A 15763-nucleotide genomic window follows, 5' to 3' on the forward strand; every position below is an offset into this window, starting at 1 on the left:
GCCGCTGCCAAAGGAGACTTTAGCGAAGAGGAAAGAGCGGGACTCAACTTCCTCCAGCTTGGTAGAGCAACGCACCCGCTCGGGTCCGTCGCCCCACCCCGAGGCCAGAGAAGAGACCCCCGAGGCCCGGAGGTCAGGTGGCGGCCGGGAGGCAAGTGGCTGGGCGGGAGGGCTCCTTCGGCTCGGAACCAGGTCGCCTCTGCCACTCCGCAGGCATGGGGTGGGGTAGGGGGGAGAGCAGGAACAGCCGAGCGGGGCTGGGGGATCCCCACTAAGAGAGAAAGAAAGAGAGAGAGAGAGAGAGAGAGAGAGAGAGAGAAGGAAGGAAAAAGAGAGAAAGAAAGAAAGAAAGAAAGAAAGAAAGAAAGAAAGAAAGAAGAGAGAGAGAGAAAGAAAGAAGAGAGAGAGAGAGAAAGAAAGAAAGAAAGAAGAAAGAAAAAGAGAAAGAAGAAAGAGAAAGAGAGAGAGAAAGAGAGAAAGAAAGAAAGAAAGAAAAAGAGAAAGAAAGAGAGAAAGAGAGAGAGAAAGAGAGAAAGAGAGAAAGAAAGAAAAGAGAAAGAAAGAAAGAAAGAAAGAAAAGAAAGAAAGAAAGAAAGAAAGAAAGGAAGAAAGGAAGAAAGGAAGAAAGGAAGGGAGGGAGGCGCCAGGAAATGAAGCGGGAGAGTCCAGATAACTTATCTGAAAAAAAGAGTTTGTTCTCTGGAGCCAACTGGCCAGATTGGGTTGTGTTCAGACACAAGGACACCTGGATCAGTGCTCAGACAGACAAGAGGCAGGATTCCAGATGGGTCAAGGGTCCTGCAGCCTCTGTCAGAAGGGAGAGAACCCACATGCCCTTTGCAAACCAGCCAAAGGACCGGATCAAGGGTGAGGCCCTGGGATCCAGTTTGGAGACCTCTGGCCTGTCCCACTCAACACATTGGTCTTGTCTGGGGAATCCACCCACGGGCCTCCCTTGCCCAGATATAATAGCATTCATCCACCCTCCTGACCAAGTTGCTGGAAAAGAACTTAAAAGAAAAATGACAATACTGTATGCCTGTTTTTTTTAAAAAAATAAATGTGACCATTGATTGAGCACAACTCTGATTAAAATAGATGCCTGCCTTGCGCAGCTTATGATTTAATGATGGGAAAGAATTGTTTGGGTTCTCAGATGTGTAAATTCAAGCTTTGGGGGATTCAGTTGAAAACGAAGGCGTTGGCTTCTCAAAAAAAGAAGTCGGCGAAAGCGCCAAAGAGTCCTGAACTTCTAAAGTAAAACAATACAAACTTCAGTTTGAAAAATATATATATAAATATAATGAAACCCTTGAAGCTCTCCATAGTTGTATACCCGTTTACAACCTCGTTCTTTGCCTGCGAGTCGTGTTTTCAACGGTTTGAATCACCTTGGAGAGCAGAATACGACAGCTTTAACATTCTGAGCAATCACTGAAGTTCCCTGAAAATAAAAAGTAATTAGAAGCTGTCATAACTGTTTCTAAGGAGATGATAGGACTAGGGAAGATCCTTATATATGAGACTCACTAGGTGACTGGAATATATTTTGCATATGCTCAGAAGAACACATTAAAAAAGGAGTGTCCTCTACAAGTTCTAAAAGGTAGGTAAGACATATTAGTTACCCTTGTGGGGGTGAAATGTGTTTGCATGTATTCTTAGCATAAATCGACACCTTTTATGGTCTGCCTTGTTAAGGAAAACTTGTGTCAAACAAAGGTTTGGCAGAGAAGTCCACAATCTGGGTGCCATTACCAACAAGATCCTGCTTGTTCTCATATCACCCAATGTTTTCTGGATAGTGGAGGCAATTAGGACAATAGCCAAAAATATCTACCTCGTTCTGGACAAAACAGATACTGTACTGTACATTGGGAGGAAGATATGGTGCATTTGAGGATTTTAGGAGCTCTCCTTTCCAAGGATACGGACTTCCTTCCCTACCACCTAAGAAGCCCTTTATTTTATTGGCTTCTGATGCCAGAAAGCGATGCCTTTTCCAGCACTGGCAGCAAATTCACTGGCCCGCTGCCATTGTTTTCAGAAAGAATGTCAACTTTTGGAAGGCACTAAGCAAATCTGTTTGATTAGATCAAAAAATATTCAGTCTGGTGCCGTAAACAAGAAAAATTGAGTTCTGCTAGCCAAAGAAGGGCATTTAGAGTGTACTTCCCCAGCCCAGATGATGAAGGGAGGGAGAACTTCCAAATTAATGGAGAGCACAATATTATGATGTCTCTCAGAGGAGAGCAGTGCCGGCACATCAGAATTCTGTGTGAATTGACAGGAATGGAGAGATATAATTTAGTAGGACTTAATTTATATCACAGTGTTGAGAAGATGACATTTTAAATGCTTTTTAAAAGGGAATTTGCTGATGTGGCTTCCTTGCCTGGGAAGCCAAGTTGGCTCATATTGACTATAATCCAATGATTAAGCATATGTTTTGCATGCAAGAGATCACAGGTTCCCAAGGTCATAGTGTCTCTCTATATGAAGGATTCTATTTGGAACCTAAAGTCACAAGATCCAGTGTTGATAGCTTGCTTAGAAAATGGAGACTGAGCCAATTTATGGAGGAGGAGGAGATTATGTATGGACATACATAATGAAATTCCATGATTATGGGCAGCATTGTTTCTGGGCATCCAGCTGAGAAGAAGCTGGGTATCCAGCTATAGAAGGTACTATTGAGGGTTTCCCTGGAGGCATCAGATTGATGGCTATCAGAAATATAGCCTTCTCATAGGTTATGAGAAATATAGTCTCTAGAAATATACCCCTGGTCCAATAGGGATCTTCTGAGATTCCGATAATAGACCTCAAGGGGCAGTACAAAACCTTGTAGGTCAGCATCTATGGAGATTCTCAGTCATCCAGGTCATGGTTGTCCCAAAAGTGCTTTTTCAAGAGGCAACTGGACTGTCTGGAAATCCAGAGCTGAAGAAGCTTCTTGGATGAGAAGCGAAACGTCTTCAAAGAAAAACCAGAAAGTCCAGTTGCCTCTTGAAAAAGCACCTTTGGGTAGATCAGTGTTTTCCATATATTTTGGGGCACCAAATGGGCACATTTGGAATTTTGAAGGTGTTATAAGCACTCTCACAAAAATTTTGCCATGGTGACCGTGACTGATTCTTGGGTCCTCATGGAACCCATGGAATCTTTCATAGGGTTCCACTATAGGGTTCCATGCTGGCAGCTTCCATTGATATTATTCCTTGCAGGTAAGACAGTCCAGGCATCATGCCTGGGTTCTCCAGACTCCAAAGCCAGCTCTTCCACCCCTCCCTGTTTATTCAAGTGAAGGTCATTTCAAAGGGAATTTTCAGGATGTCACCGGAAAACCAGAACAGTGTTTTAAGGATGTTGACAAACCCTTCCAACATTTCCTGCCCAAATCATAGTGTCTACCACAATACTGTTTTGGCAAGGCCTTGTTCAACACAGATAGTACCTACCAAGGATGTCCTCAATTTACAGTAAAAAGAAAATCAAGATGGTAACCACATGTATTACGTGCAGCACCCACTCAAATGGCAGAACTTTTATCGAAGTATTATGGCTGCCATCTTGATTTTTTTTTAATCGTACCCTTGGTATCTGCCTGCTCCTTCTTTCTTCTGGCTCTTGGCCTGGCTGTTTCCAAGCTGCCTGGTACAAAGCAATCTGACTTGGTCCCCCCATTTCTCTAACCTGGGCTGTGTTTAGAAAAGCTAAATGGGTTTATTTCCTAGGAAAAAGGAATGATGTCAAAAGCTATACAGAAGGAAACAGTAATTCTGTATGTTATTAGAATGGGGGTGGGGGGAATCTTTTCTGTTCATACTGGGTTATAGGGGGAAAAGGACACATTGAAGAAGCTTCTAATCCTAAGGGCGTGTTATTATTTGCTTGTTTGTTTGTTTTGGCAGCCAACAGAATTGACATTAGCCAAGAAGTCTCACAATAGCTGGATTAGGGAGAAGCTGAATGAATGCCAGAGCACATAACTCTGGTTAATTTTTTTTTTTTTTACTGGCTGGACTGATGATTGAGAAATTGCCTCTGAGCATGTACAGGGACTGTGTTTTCCACTTCTGCTCAACCTAAGCCAATTTTAGCCATACTGCAAGATGTCAAAAGCACAATGTGGTTCCAGTGCATCAAAGCCTCTTGCATTAAATTTCTTCAAAGCTTTCAGCTTTTCTGTGGGAGCGCAACACAAGACAGCTCCTTGGGGTTTTTTCAGGGGTGAAATCCAGCAGGTTCCAACAGGTTCTGGAGAACTGGTAGCAGAAATTTTGAGTAGTTTGGAGAACCAGCAAATACCACCTCTGGTTGGCCCCAGAGTGGGGTGGGAATGGAGATTTGGCAATATCCTTCCCCCAGGAGTGGGGAGGGAATGGGGATTTTGCAGTATCCTTCCCCTGCCACACCCACCAAGCCACGCCCACAGAACTGGTAGTAAAATAATTTGGATTTCACCACTGGGTTTTTACCTCATTCTGTCTCCTCGATCTGACCTGTGATCCAGCAGGGTTCCCTAATTGAGTCTCCCCAATGTCAGTATTATAGAAGGAAAGATGTTTTAGTCTATGGTGGGAAAAAAACAACAACCAGGAGTCTGGTAGCAACTTTTCCAACCAACACATTTTTATAAAAGGCAAATGCTTTTGTGAACGTGGTACAGAAACAGAAGGAAAGAATAAACGATCTCTTCAGAAGAAACAGTACAATGCTAGGATTAAAATATTAGGCTAGGACAGGTAGATCCAAATTCAAGTCTACCCATAGAAATTCATTGGATCACTTATTCTCTCTTAGCCCAATAGGAGCATCTGTAGGAAGAATCAGAACACTTAGGATTATAACTATGATTGTGCAATTGAAGCCCAACCTTTTTTTTATATGGTCCTACCCTTTAGATTTCTCAGTCCAGCCTACCCTTCAAAACTGTTGTGAGGATAAAATGGAGAGAGAGAGAGATCCATGGAATGGAAGTTATTCTGGGAATAAAAGGCAGAATATATACTTGGTAAATAAATTTATAAATGAACCCAATGTCCTGCCTCACCCTGATTTCGCACAACATGTTGAATTAAGCAATCTCCATTTTAGCCTAGACTAGTGTAATGCATGAACTCGGCTCACCTCTCTTTCAACTCAAAAGCCCCTTTGTCTAAAACAGTATTTTTAAAAACTTCACAACTTTAAGACGTGTGGACTTCAATTCCCAGAATTCCCTAGCCAGCGTGCCCACTACGGAATTCTGGGAGTTGAAGTTCAAACATCTTAGGTTGCCAAGTTTTACTGGTCTAAAAAGCTACCCAAGACAGAAACTGGAACTCTTCTACCAATACAAGTCTTTCAACTTTGGAAGTTTTTAAAGTTGAAGAGGCCATCTCTTTGGGATGGTTTAATTGGTTTTCCTACACATTGCACAGGTATGATTGTATTATTCCATTATTTAAACCACTCTTTCTCAACCTTGGCAATTTTAAGATGGATAGGCTTCAACTCATGCTGGCTGGGAAATTGTGGGAGTTGAAGCCCACACACTTTAAAGTTGCCAAGGTTGAAAAACACTGGTATGAACTGTCCCTCCTTATTTCCAATACTTGTACTCTGAAATTGTCAGAAAGAGAGAAATTGCTTCTTAAACATTACGCTTCTTATCTGTAAGATAAACATGTTCACAATGAATGCAATGCAGGCGGGTACAATTCTGTCTCCACACACAAGCTTTGGAATTGCAAAACTTGCTATCAGATAGCCTGACACTCTTCTGTCCCACAGCCATGTGATATGAGTGAGGAGCATGATTGACTGATGCATTGCATTGGGAAAAATACTATAGGAGACACCCCTCCCTTCCACACACATCTACACACTTCCAGTCAATCCTATTACAGCTGAGCCTCATAACTGTAGTAGGAATGTTACACTTCCATGTATACAAAATAAGAATCCATGGTAGGAGCTTTCAGATGTTTTCCCGGCAAGAATTTGGCTGCTAGAAAGGCAAGACACTTGACATCCTCATTTAGGAATCTGCATACTTCATTCCTTCCAAGGCAGCCTAGTTTTCAAAGTGTAATTAATCAGCTTTTAGTCAGAAACAGCATCACTGTTGACAAACGCTCTAACAACTGGGTGGCACTTCAAACTTCCCCTCAAGATGTTTGCCTTTGCACAACATGGTTAAGCAGATCAGTTTAAATGCCTAGTGGTTATATGTATAAACATGGTAAGAATGGCTACTTTTCATTTTGGTTTCCTTATTTACGGTGCCATGCAAGCCAAACTGTTTGGTTAATTTAGAAGCTAATGGGTTCTGGAAACTCAGAAAAGGGGTTAATTTATTGGGTTGTATGAATTCAGTAAGAGAGATTGGATGGCTGGGGAACTGTTTTCAAGCAATCTCAGAAGTTTTCATCTTTCTGATAGGAAACCGGAAGAAACCAGCTGCTGGCTGGGGGATTCTGGGAGTTGAAGTCCACCCATCTTCAAGCTTCCAAGGTTGAGAAACACTGCTCTAGAACCTGCTAAAGGTTCCAATTTTTTTTTCTTGGCAGATTAGAAAAACCATTCCTATACTTGTACCTGGAGACAGTTCGAACAAACAATGGGACACTTTGTCGAACTCAAAAGAAACAGGAGATTATACAAGTGGAGATTCACTTCATGGCAACAAAATGATTGCATTTGCCATTGTCTTCTGGCTTTTCTTTTCTTTTTCTTTTAAATGTCTTTGTCCATCTTAGAACTTTAGGATTTCTCAGTAGCACTCTATTCAAATACTAACCAAGTCTGATGGGGTTTTTGTTTTCCTTCTTCTTCTGAGATCAGCTAAGGTTGGTTTGATGCTGCCATCTGCTGTTACAAAGGAAGCAGCTCCTTAGGTGGGGCTGCTTCCAAAAAGTGCAGACAGGTATTATGTTCATGCTACTTTGTCCTCTAAGGCAGTGTTTCTCAAGCTTGGCACCTTTAAGATGTGTGGACTTCAACTCCCAGAATTCCCCAGCTGCTATTAGCCATCCCTCCCAGTTAGTGTCATCTACCATATTTCCCCAAAAATAAGACCCTGTCTTATATTTTTTTGAACCCTGAAATAAGCGCTTGGCCTTATTGCCATGCGCTCAAAAGCCCAATTGGGCTTATTATCAGGGGATGTCTTATTTTGGGGAAAACGTTATAAAGTTTTTTAGTGTCTCTTCAAGTTTCTCATTCAGGTCATAGATTAAAACAGGACAAAGCCCAGGACAAAGCTCTGTATATCTGAAGTTTATCAAGATCATATATCTGTGGATCCAGTATATCCAAACCATCTTGCCTTGAATGAGGTTATTCTAAAGCACTTTTTTTGAAATCAGATCTGAAACACATGCCTACTGCACCTTTGCAAAATATGCTATACTGGACTGGCCTCCTTGTAATGTACCTAGGAGCAAGTCTACCATTTCTTCACAGAATAGAATAAATTCTTTATTGGCCAAGTGTGATTGGACACACAAGGAATTTGTCTCCGGTGAATAAGCTCTCAGTGTACTTACAAGCAACAAGTGATAAATCATGATCATAAAACAATCATAAATCATAAGATACAACACTCAGTCATAAAAGCAATCAACATAAATCAACAACAAAGTCATCATCATAAGATGCTAAAAGAGATGGTAATAAGAAAGATGAGAAAGATAACAGCACAGCCATACTACATGGTTTGACATCCTAGGGCATAAGATAGTATTTTGGGAATTAGTTGTCTAGCAGAGTGATGGCCTGGGAGAAAAAACTGCCCCTGTGTCTAGTTGTTTTGGCATGCAATGCCATATAACAGGGGTGTCAAACTCACATCATCACGTCATTGTCATGTGACATATCAGGACTTTTCCCCCCTTTGCTAAACTGGCCAGCATGTGATGCATCCGGCCCGCAGGCCATGAGTTTGACACCCCTGCCCTATAGTGTCGTCATGAGGGAAGAAGTTGAAACAGTTTATGTCCAGGATGTGAGAGGTTACTAGATATTTTCACAGCCCTCTTTCTGGCTCGTGATGTATACAGGTCCAGATACAGTATACCCAGGGGTGAAACCCAGCAGGTTCTGACAGGTTCTGGAGAACCGGTAGCGGAAATTTTGAGTAGTTCGGAAAACAGGCAAATACCACCTCTGGCTGGCCCCAGAGTGGGGTGGGAATGGAGATTTGGCAATATCCTTCCCCCAGGAATGGGGTGGGAATGGGGATTTGGCAGTATCCTTCCCCCAGGAGTGGGGTGGGAATGGGGATTTGGCAGTATCCTTCCCCTGCCACGACCACCAAGCCACGATCACCAAGCCACACCACGCCCATAGAACAGGTAGTATACAGTATACAGATGCAAAGTACAACTGTCCCAGACTCAGAGAAAATGAAGCATAACAGTTTGCCTTTAGTAATACCTCCCCATTGTTGGCTTGGGCAGAGAGGGCTTCCTTTTTTGTCTCAAATGAGTTTTGACTTCACTCTTTAATTTAGTCCCGTCACCTTGCTGGCTGCAGTTTGTGACTTGAATTCATGTTCAAGTGAAGAATTCATCCACATGGCAATTTATCTGTCCAGAACTTTATCTATCGAGAGGGAAAATTTCCCTAATTTTACTCCTCTCACAGCAGGCCAGTCTACACGTGGGAATGAGGCCATGCTCTGCAGCTGTCTGCAGCCCTACAATACTGTACCCTTGAACACTGATGGGGCAGTGACTGATGGTTTCCCTGCCCTGACTAAAATTCAAATGTCACCGATGGTGGGGAAAGCTGCCACTAATTGCCATACACAATGTGTGCCACAGCAGGGGTCTCCAACCTTGGCAACTTTAAGACTTGTGGACTTCAAGCTTTGCTGGCTGAGGAATTCTGGGAGTTGAAGTCCACAAGTCTTAAAGTTGCCAAGGTTGGAGACCCCTGTGCCAGAGCATTGCATGGCGCTAGTATAGATGTCTAACTGTATCAACATTTTCCCTTACTATTTCCCCCCAAAAAGTAAAAGTAAACATTCCAAAAACTTTTCCAACCTCAGTGGAAAATTGACCTCATGGCCACTAGATGGTAGCAAAGAGTATTCTCCAGTCCCTGCCATAGTATTCTGGGATTCCAGAGTGGCTAAAGGCCTATTAAACTCTGGATGCTCTCAAATTAATCCACATAATTTGGGAACGTGGCTATTGACAGCCAAGATGGACCTGCTGAATATATAAGTATCCTCGCCTATCAACTCTAATTGGAACCAGCAACTTTGTGGTTAAATAAAATGGTCATTAAGCCAGTGGTGAAATCCACATTTTTTTTACTACCGGTTCTGTGGGCAGGGGAAGGATACTGCAAAATCTCCATTCCCATCCCACTCCAGGGGAAGGCTACTGCAACATCTCCATTCCCACCCCACTCCTGGGGCCAGCCAGAGGTGGTATTTGCCGGTTCTCCGAACTACTCAAAATTTCCACTACCGGTTCTCCAGAACCTGTCAGAACCTGCTGGATTTCACCCCTGCATTAAGCAAACATCATATGATTCCCCTGTTTAGCGATAGTTCTAGCAGTTCTAGCTGTCTCAGTTGTGGTTGTTAAGTGAATGATCTACAGTTATGAAGGAAGACATCATTGTGACAGCAACTTGCCCCCTCCTGCTGGCTTCCCTGTTAATCTTGTGGGAAGGTCACAAATGACCATCATGAGACAGCAGTTACAAAAGTTATGTGGGAGGAATGGTTATCAATTACTCTTTTTCAGTGCTGTCATAATTTCAGTTGCTAAATAAATGGTCATTAAGCGAGGACTACCTGTATGCTACCGAAGAGCTAGCCTTTAAGAAAGGGCTTTTCCATATGTAGACAAGTAAATCAACTTAATTTTCAAAATTCAGTGAATAACGTGGCTGTGGAAACTGGAATACCAGTCTCTTCTTTAGCTGGAGTGAAGGAAGGCCCTCTGCCTATTCTCCATTCCCACTAATGTGTCTGAATCGGAAGACAACACGGGCATAAACAATCAGGTGATGGAAGGCTAATTGATAAAGATAAAGGTTCCCCTCGCACATATGTGCTAGTTGTTCCCGACTCTAGGGGGTGGTACTCATCTCCGTTTCAAAGCCGAAGAGCCAGCGCTGTCTGAAGACGTCTCCATGGTCATGTGGCCGGCATGACTAAACGCTAAAGGCGCACGCAACACTGTTACCTTCCCACCAAAGGTGGTCCTTATTTTTCTACTTGCATTTTTTATGTGCTTTCGAACAGCTAGGTTGGCAGAAGCTGGGACAAGTAACGGGAGCTCACCCCGTTACGCGGCACTAGGGATTCGAACCGCTGAACTGCCGACCTTTCGATTGACAAGCTCAGTGTCTTAGCCACTGAGCCACCAGGTCCCTAGTCAATTGATAGCTTATCTCATAAATGGCAGCTCAGCCCAGGTGGGGAGAACTCTGGGAAGAAGCAGTGTGAACCATTTAAATAGCCAGTGCCTCTAGAGTTCATGCTTTAGTTGGAGTCCAGCTGCCTCGGACTTGATAGGATCCTTTCAATTTGGTTCCTTGTCTCTCTGTGGATGCAGTGACAAATAAGTCAACCTACAGTCAGACCAGCCAGGGCTCTGGTCCCTCTTGCAAGCAAAACAGCCTTGCAGAACAGCCACAGAGTCCGGTGATTGGATGGAAAGGCTGGTCCCATAACCTACCTACTAGAACAGTTGGAAATAAAGAGATTGCTGATGCCAATTGTGTACAGGTAGTCCTCAACTTACAACCATTCGTTTAATCTCCATTCAAAGATACAAGACTGAAAAGGGTATTTATGACTCATTTAACAACTGTATTGCTTAGCCGCCCAGAGTCCCTCGGGAGTTGGACGGCATAGAAATGCGACAAAATAAATAAATAAAATAAATAGCAACAGAAATTCTGATCTCAGTTGTGGTTGTAAGTCAAGGATTACTTGCAATCTCAAGTTGCCTCCTTCCTCCATGCAGTCTAGGCTATCCACATAAAATGTCTTGTCCTGGCATAATATGTGAAACACAGATTCCGCACCAGTGTTTTTTCTGGTGGACTGCATTTTAACACAATCATAGGCTGTGTCCTCAGAAGCTGTAGACTGATAGCATTCAGGTCAAGCTACCATAAGTAGGCTGACCAATTCTGAACAGCAACTAGGCAACTAATGAGAGTGAAAGTATCATAGTATTGTACAGTATATCCAGGGGTGGGCTGCTGGTGGTTCGCAGGGGTTCAGAAGAACCTCTAGTTAAGATTCTGTGCAGTTCGGAGAACCCCTAAATTCCACTCCTGGCTGGCCCCGCCCCGTCCACCCCTCCCAGGAGTCCCCACACAGCCCGTTTTGGATGCAGGTAAGTGCAGGACGTGTGTGGAAGCTCGGGGAGAACAAAAAACGGGCCTACCGGAAGTTCGGGAAGGCCGGAAATGGGCCTGTTTCTGGCCTCCAGAGGGCCTCTGGAGCCTGGGGAGGCTGTTTTCATCCCCCCAAAGACTAAAGGAAAGCCTCCGGAGCCCAGGAAGGGCAAAAACGACCGCTGTGGTGCAGGAGGCTGACTAGGCCATGCCCATCATCGCCATGCCCACCCAACAACCGGGCAGAGAACCCCTTGCTAAAATTTTTGAAGCCCACCCCAAAGTATATCCCTTTGGTGCTTCAGGGTGGTGATCTAGATCAGGGGTCTCCAACCAGTGGTGGATTCCGCCCGGTTCTGCCCGGTTCCGAGCCGGTAGCGGTGACAATATGATGTCACCAAACCGGTTCTGCCCCCAATCCCCACCCCCCGCGTTATTCTTACCTTTTATTTGGCCCCACCCCCAATCTATTGCTGCCTCCTGAGTCCCAGCTGCTGGCTAGAGGGAAAAAAACTGTTTAAACTCTTGCTGTGGGGCTTCAAAAGGCCGCCCTACAGCTGATCAGTGTTAAAAGAAAACAAATGAGTAGACCGGTGCCTGCAAAAATACATGAGTAGATCAGTGCCTGCAAAAATACATGAGTAGATCAGTGCCTGCAAAAATAAATGGGTAGATCGGTACAGCTCTGCAAGCAGTTAAAAGTCTGGTAGACTAGTACCTCTGCTAAATCCTAAAGAATTGTTACATGACCATCAAGCCACACCCACAAAATAAGCCACGCCCACAGAACCGGTAGTAAAAAAATTTAGAACCCATCCCTGTCTCCAACCTTGACCACTTTAAGCCTGGAGGACAGCTTTTCTGGCTGGGGAATTCTGGAAGTTGAAGTCCTCCAGGCTTAAAGTGGCCAAGGTTGGAGACAGATTGATCTAGATTGTTGCTGGCTGGATATGATGACCCTATTTCTTAGCATGTAAAGTCTGGTTTGTACTTCAGTTCAACATGTTATGGGAAGATTTACTTGCACCTTTCTATCGGTTAAGCATAAAAATGGGAAAGTAGGATTGGTATATATTTGTTCATGTCTCAACAGCGGCGAGAATGGCATTTGCTCAACTGTGGAAAGATGCAGACACGCCCCCTGACCATCTGATAATAAACAAGATTCTTCAATGTGCTGAGATGGACAGGCTAACGTATATCTTAAAAGACAAGAAAGATTCAGTATATAATAGAAGTTGGGACAGATGCTTTGTTTGGCTCAAAAGAAGGTTAAACTTAGGAGAAGGGTGATAAGATCGACTAATTAGATTAGCTAGATATTCACTAGGCTTTATAACTCTTTATAATTTTGATAAAAACAGACCAATTGTTTTGTAGTTAGTAAAAAGAACTTGATTGCATTGAAATGTTTGGCTAGAATGATATTAGTTAAACTTGGATGATTTTTATAATACCTTGGTAAGACCACACTTGGAATACTGCATCCAATTTTGGCCACCACAAAATAAAAAGAATGTTGCGACTCTGGAAAGAGTGTAGAAAAGGGTGACAAAGATGAAGGGAGGGGTGAAGGCTAAAACACAGAGCAATAGCACTTAAGACATATACTACTTCATAGTGCTTTTACAGCCCTCTCTAAGCGGTTTACAGAGTCAGCATATTGCCCCCAACAATTTGGGTCCTCATTTTACCGACCTTGGAAGGACGGAAGGCTGAGTCCACCTTGAGCCTGGTGAGATTCGATCTGCCAAATGGCTGGCAGCTGGTGATCAGCAGAAGTAGCCTGCAGCACTGCACTCTAACCACTGCGCCACTGCATGAATGAAGAATATGAAGAATGTTTGCAGGAATTGGATATATCTAGTCTATTGAAAAGAAGAACTGGGGTTACATGATAGCAGTGTTTCAATATTTGAGGGCCTGCTACAAAGAAGAGGGGGTCAACCAGTGGTGAGATTCAGCCGGTTCGGGCCGGCTCAGGCGAACTGGTTGTTAAATTGATGGCTGGCCCCTCCCCTTCTAGGAATCCCCACACGCCCCATTTTAACTCCCAGATAAGTGCAGGGAGGCCTAACAGGCCCAAAACGGGGCACGGGGGAGGGGTGCAGCACCCCCCCCCCCGCGGCCCATTTTTGTTCCAGGAGGCTGCAGGGAGGCCTAGTAGGTGGGATAAGCATGTTGTGTGAATGCAGCCAATGTGTATCACAGCAACACCCCATCCCATTTTATAGTTTCACTCTCCTTCCTTCACACCATTAAGTTGCCTAATATTTATCTTCTTTTAATGAATTGATTGCGATTTTGTGTTATTGTTTTTATATTGATGTAAGGTATTTTCAGTTGGTACAGATAAGACATGAAATAACTGACTATTTGATCAATAAATAGCAGATAATAGATGCTGGTTTCTTGATAATTATTGTTCCCTCTCTTTTGCTACTAGTATTTCCATGAGGTCCTCATAAGGCAGGAGTGTCAAATTGGCAGCCCGCAGGCCGGATGCGTCATGCACAGGACACGCCCACCCCAGCTCTGCGAAGAGAAAAAAAAGTCACGATATGTCACGTGATGGCAACATGACTCCACGAGTTTGAAACCCATGTCATAAGGCAACCTTGTAGGGTTGTTGTCAGGAAAGTCTAAGATATTATGACTGGCTTCAGTTTTGTGACTGGGGGGGATCAGAACAAATCTTGGATTGCAATATGCAAAGGAAGGAGAAATTATTGTAAAATTAACATTTCAGCAGCAAAACCACAAAATATATTATTTTCCAACAAGGGAGTTTACATTTTGGAAACAATTTACTTCTAAGCATTATATGAAGGGAAGAAATAATAGGATGAATATTGCCTCTGGGCCCTGTCTAGAAAATATCTAATTCACCAACTAATGCCACTGGAGACAGAAGGTAGAGCTGGAGAGATTTTTGGGTTAGCTAAATGAAGCCTCCATGTTTAGAGGCAATATACCTCTGAAAACCAACAGATGGGGGGTGGGGACCACCAACAGAGCAAAACTTCATGCCTTCATAAGTTGTTTGTGGGCTTCCTGGAGGCATCTGGCTTGCAGCTGTTGGAAACAGGATGTCGGATTAGATGGACCTTGGTTTGATCCAAGAAGACATGCCAGCTCTTCTCTGGGTTTCAAGAAAAGACACTACTACAGAGCTATTTTGGTGCATTATGAGAGGAAATATCTTCAATATTGTGCATATTATAAATATAAGCCATCCCGGATTCTAGAAAGAAGTTAAACTATAAATATCAATAAATAAAACGTTGTGTTCTTTTTTCAATTTGTTGTAATCTTGGCAAAAAGAGGAATACCCCCCCCCCGAAAAAAAACCATAAAAAGCAGAATAAAATGTCTTCTCTGCTATGGATAAAAGCCTGGTTTATGTGTGTGCATGTTTTATTTGCTTTTTCTTTATTTGATCTATTTTTGGTTTTATTATAACACATATATAAATCAGAGTATAAAATCCACAATAAAACCAAATTGTGAAATTAAGACAGCATTTTTTTTTAAAAAAAATAAAAAAATAAAGATCATTTTGCATCATTTTTAATGGAGGTGGCTTGGCCATTAAGAAGGAGCCTTTTTTATTAGCTGTTAAGATGTTCCTGGTACCCTTAAGATGATGGAACACCTAGCGTGGCCAGGCCATCTAACAATGATCACAGCACACAGGCAAACTATTGTGGGAACAGATGCTACAGCACATTAGAAATTAACATTAATGGAATTGTAAAAGGAAAAAGATGAAAATGCACCAGAATGACAAAGCCCTATCCAGCAGCAGAGTTATTTATACCCTGTTTTCCCCAAAATAAGACATCCCCTGATAATAAACCCAATCGGGCTTTTGAGCGCATGACAATAAGGTAAACATTTTTAGTGACTTATCACCTTTGCTTAAAATACAACAAATGATCTCTTCTTCCCACACCTCATCTCTTACCTATAAGCAAATACTTAAAGTCTTGTTTTTCAGTTCTGGTCAAGAAAAGTCTATTAAGGGTTATCAGTGACATATCTATTTTAACTGTGATCAAATAAGCCAACTGTATATTTCTTCCCTATACTTTTAACAATATCAAATCTCTTCAAACAACGTCACAGAATTTCATTTCATTTCATTTCATTTTTTAATTTGTCTTTTCTTACTAAATCCTTCAAATCCTTAATAGACCTCTTTTATAAATCCAATATATTAGTTCCTTCTGGTCCCATTTTACTATGGTTTTTGTTTTTTTTATTTAGAATTCAAAATAACAGCATTTTCCCACAGGGATTCTTATCATTAATATTAAAAATCTTATTTCAAATCCATCTGGACCCTTAGTTTGTTTATAACTTTTCAGACGCAACATTCTAATCACCTTTTGCTATTTATTCC

General features: G+C 42.6%; 1 long non-coding RNA gene across 1 annotated transcript; it reads left to right on the plus strand.

Annotated features, from left to right (window-relative positions):
* Window positions 1-12: 12 nt before the first annotated feature.
* Window positions 13-14751, plus strand: LOC117667570 (uncharacterized). The gene is made up of 2 exons (XR_015732933.1): window positions 13-151; window positions 13805-14751. It is a non-coding gene; the product is annotated as an uncharacterized LOC117667570 (long non-coding RNA).
* The last annotated feature ends 1012 nt before the right edge of the window (window positions 14752-15763 follow it).

This window comes from Pantherophis guttatus, chromosome 1, assembly GCF_059756535.1.
Source record: "Pantherophis guttatus breed Tessera chromosome 1, ASM5975653v1, whole genome shotgun sequence".
Classification (NCBI taxonomy): Eukaryota; Metazoa; Chordata; class Lepidosauria; order Squamata; family Colubridae; genus Pantherophis; species Pantherophis guttatus.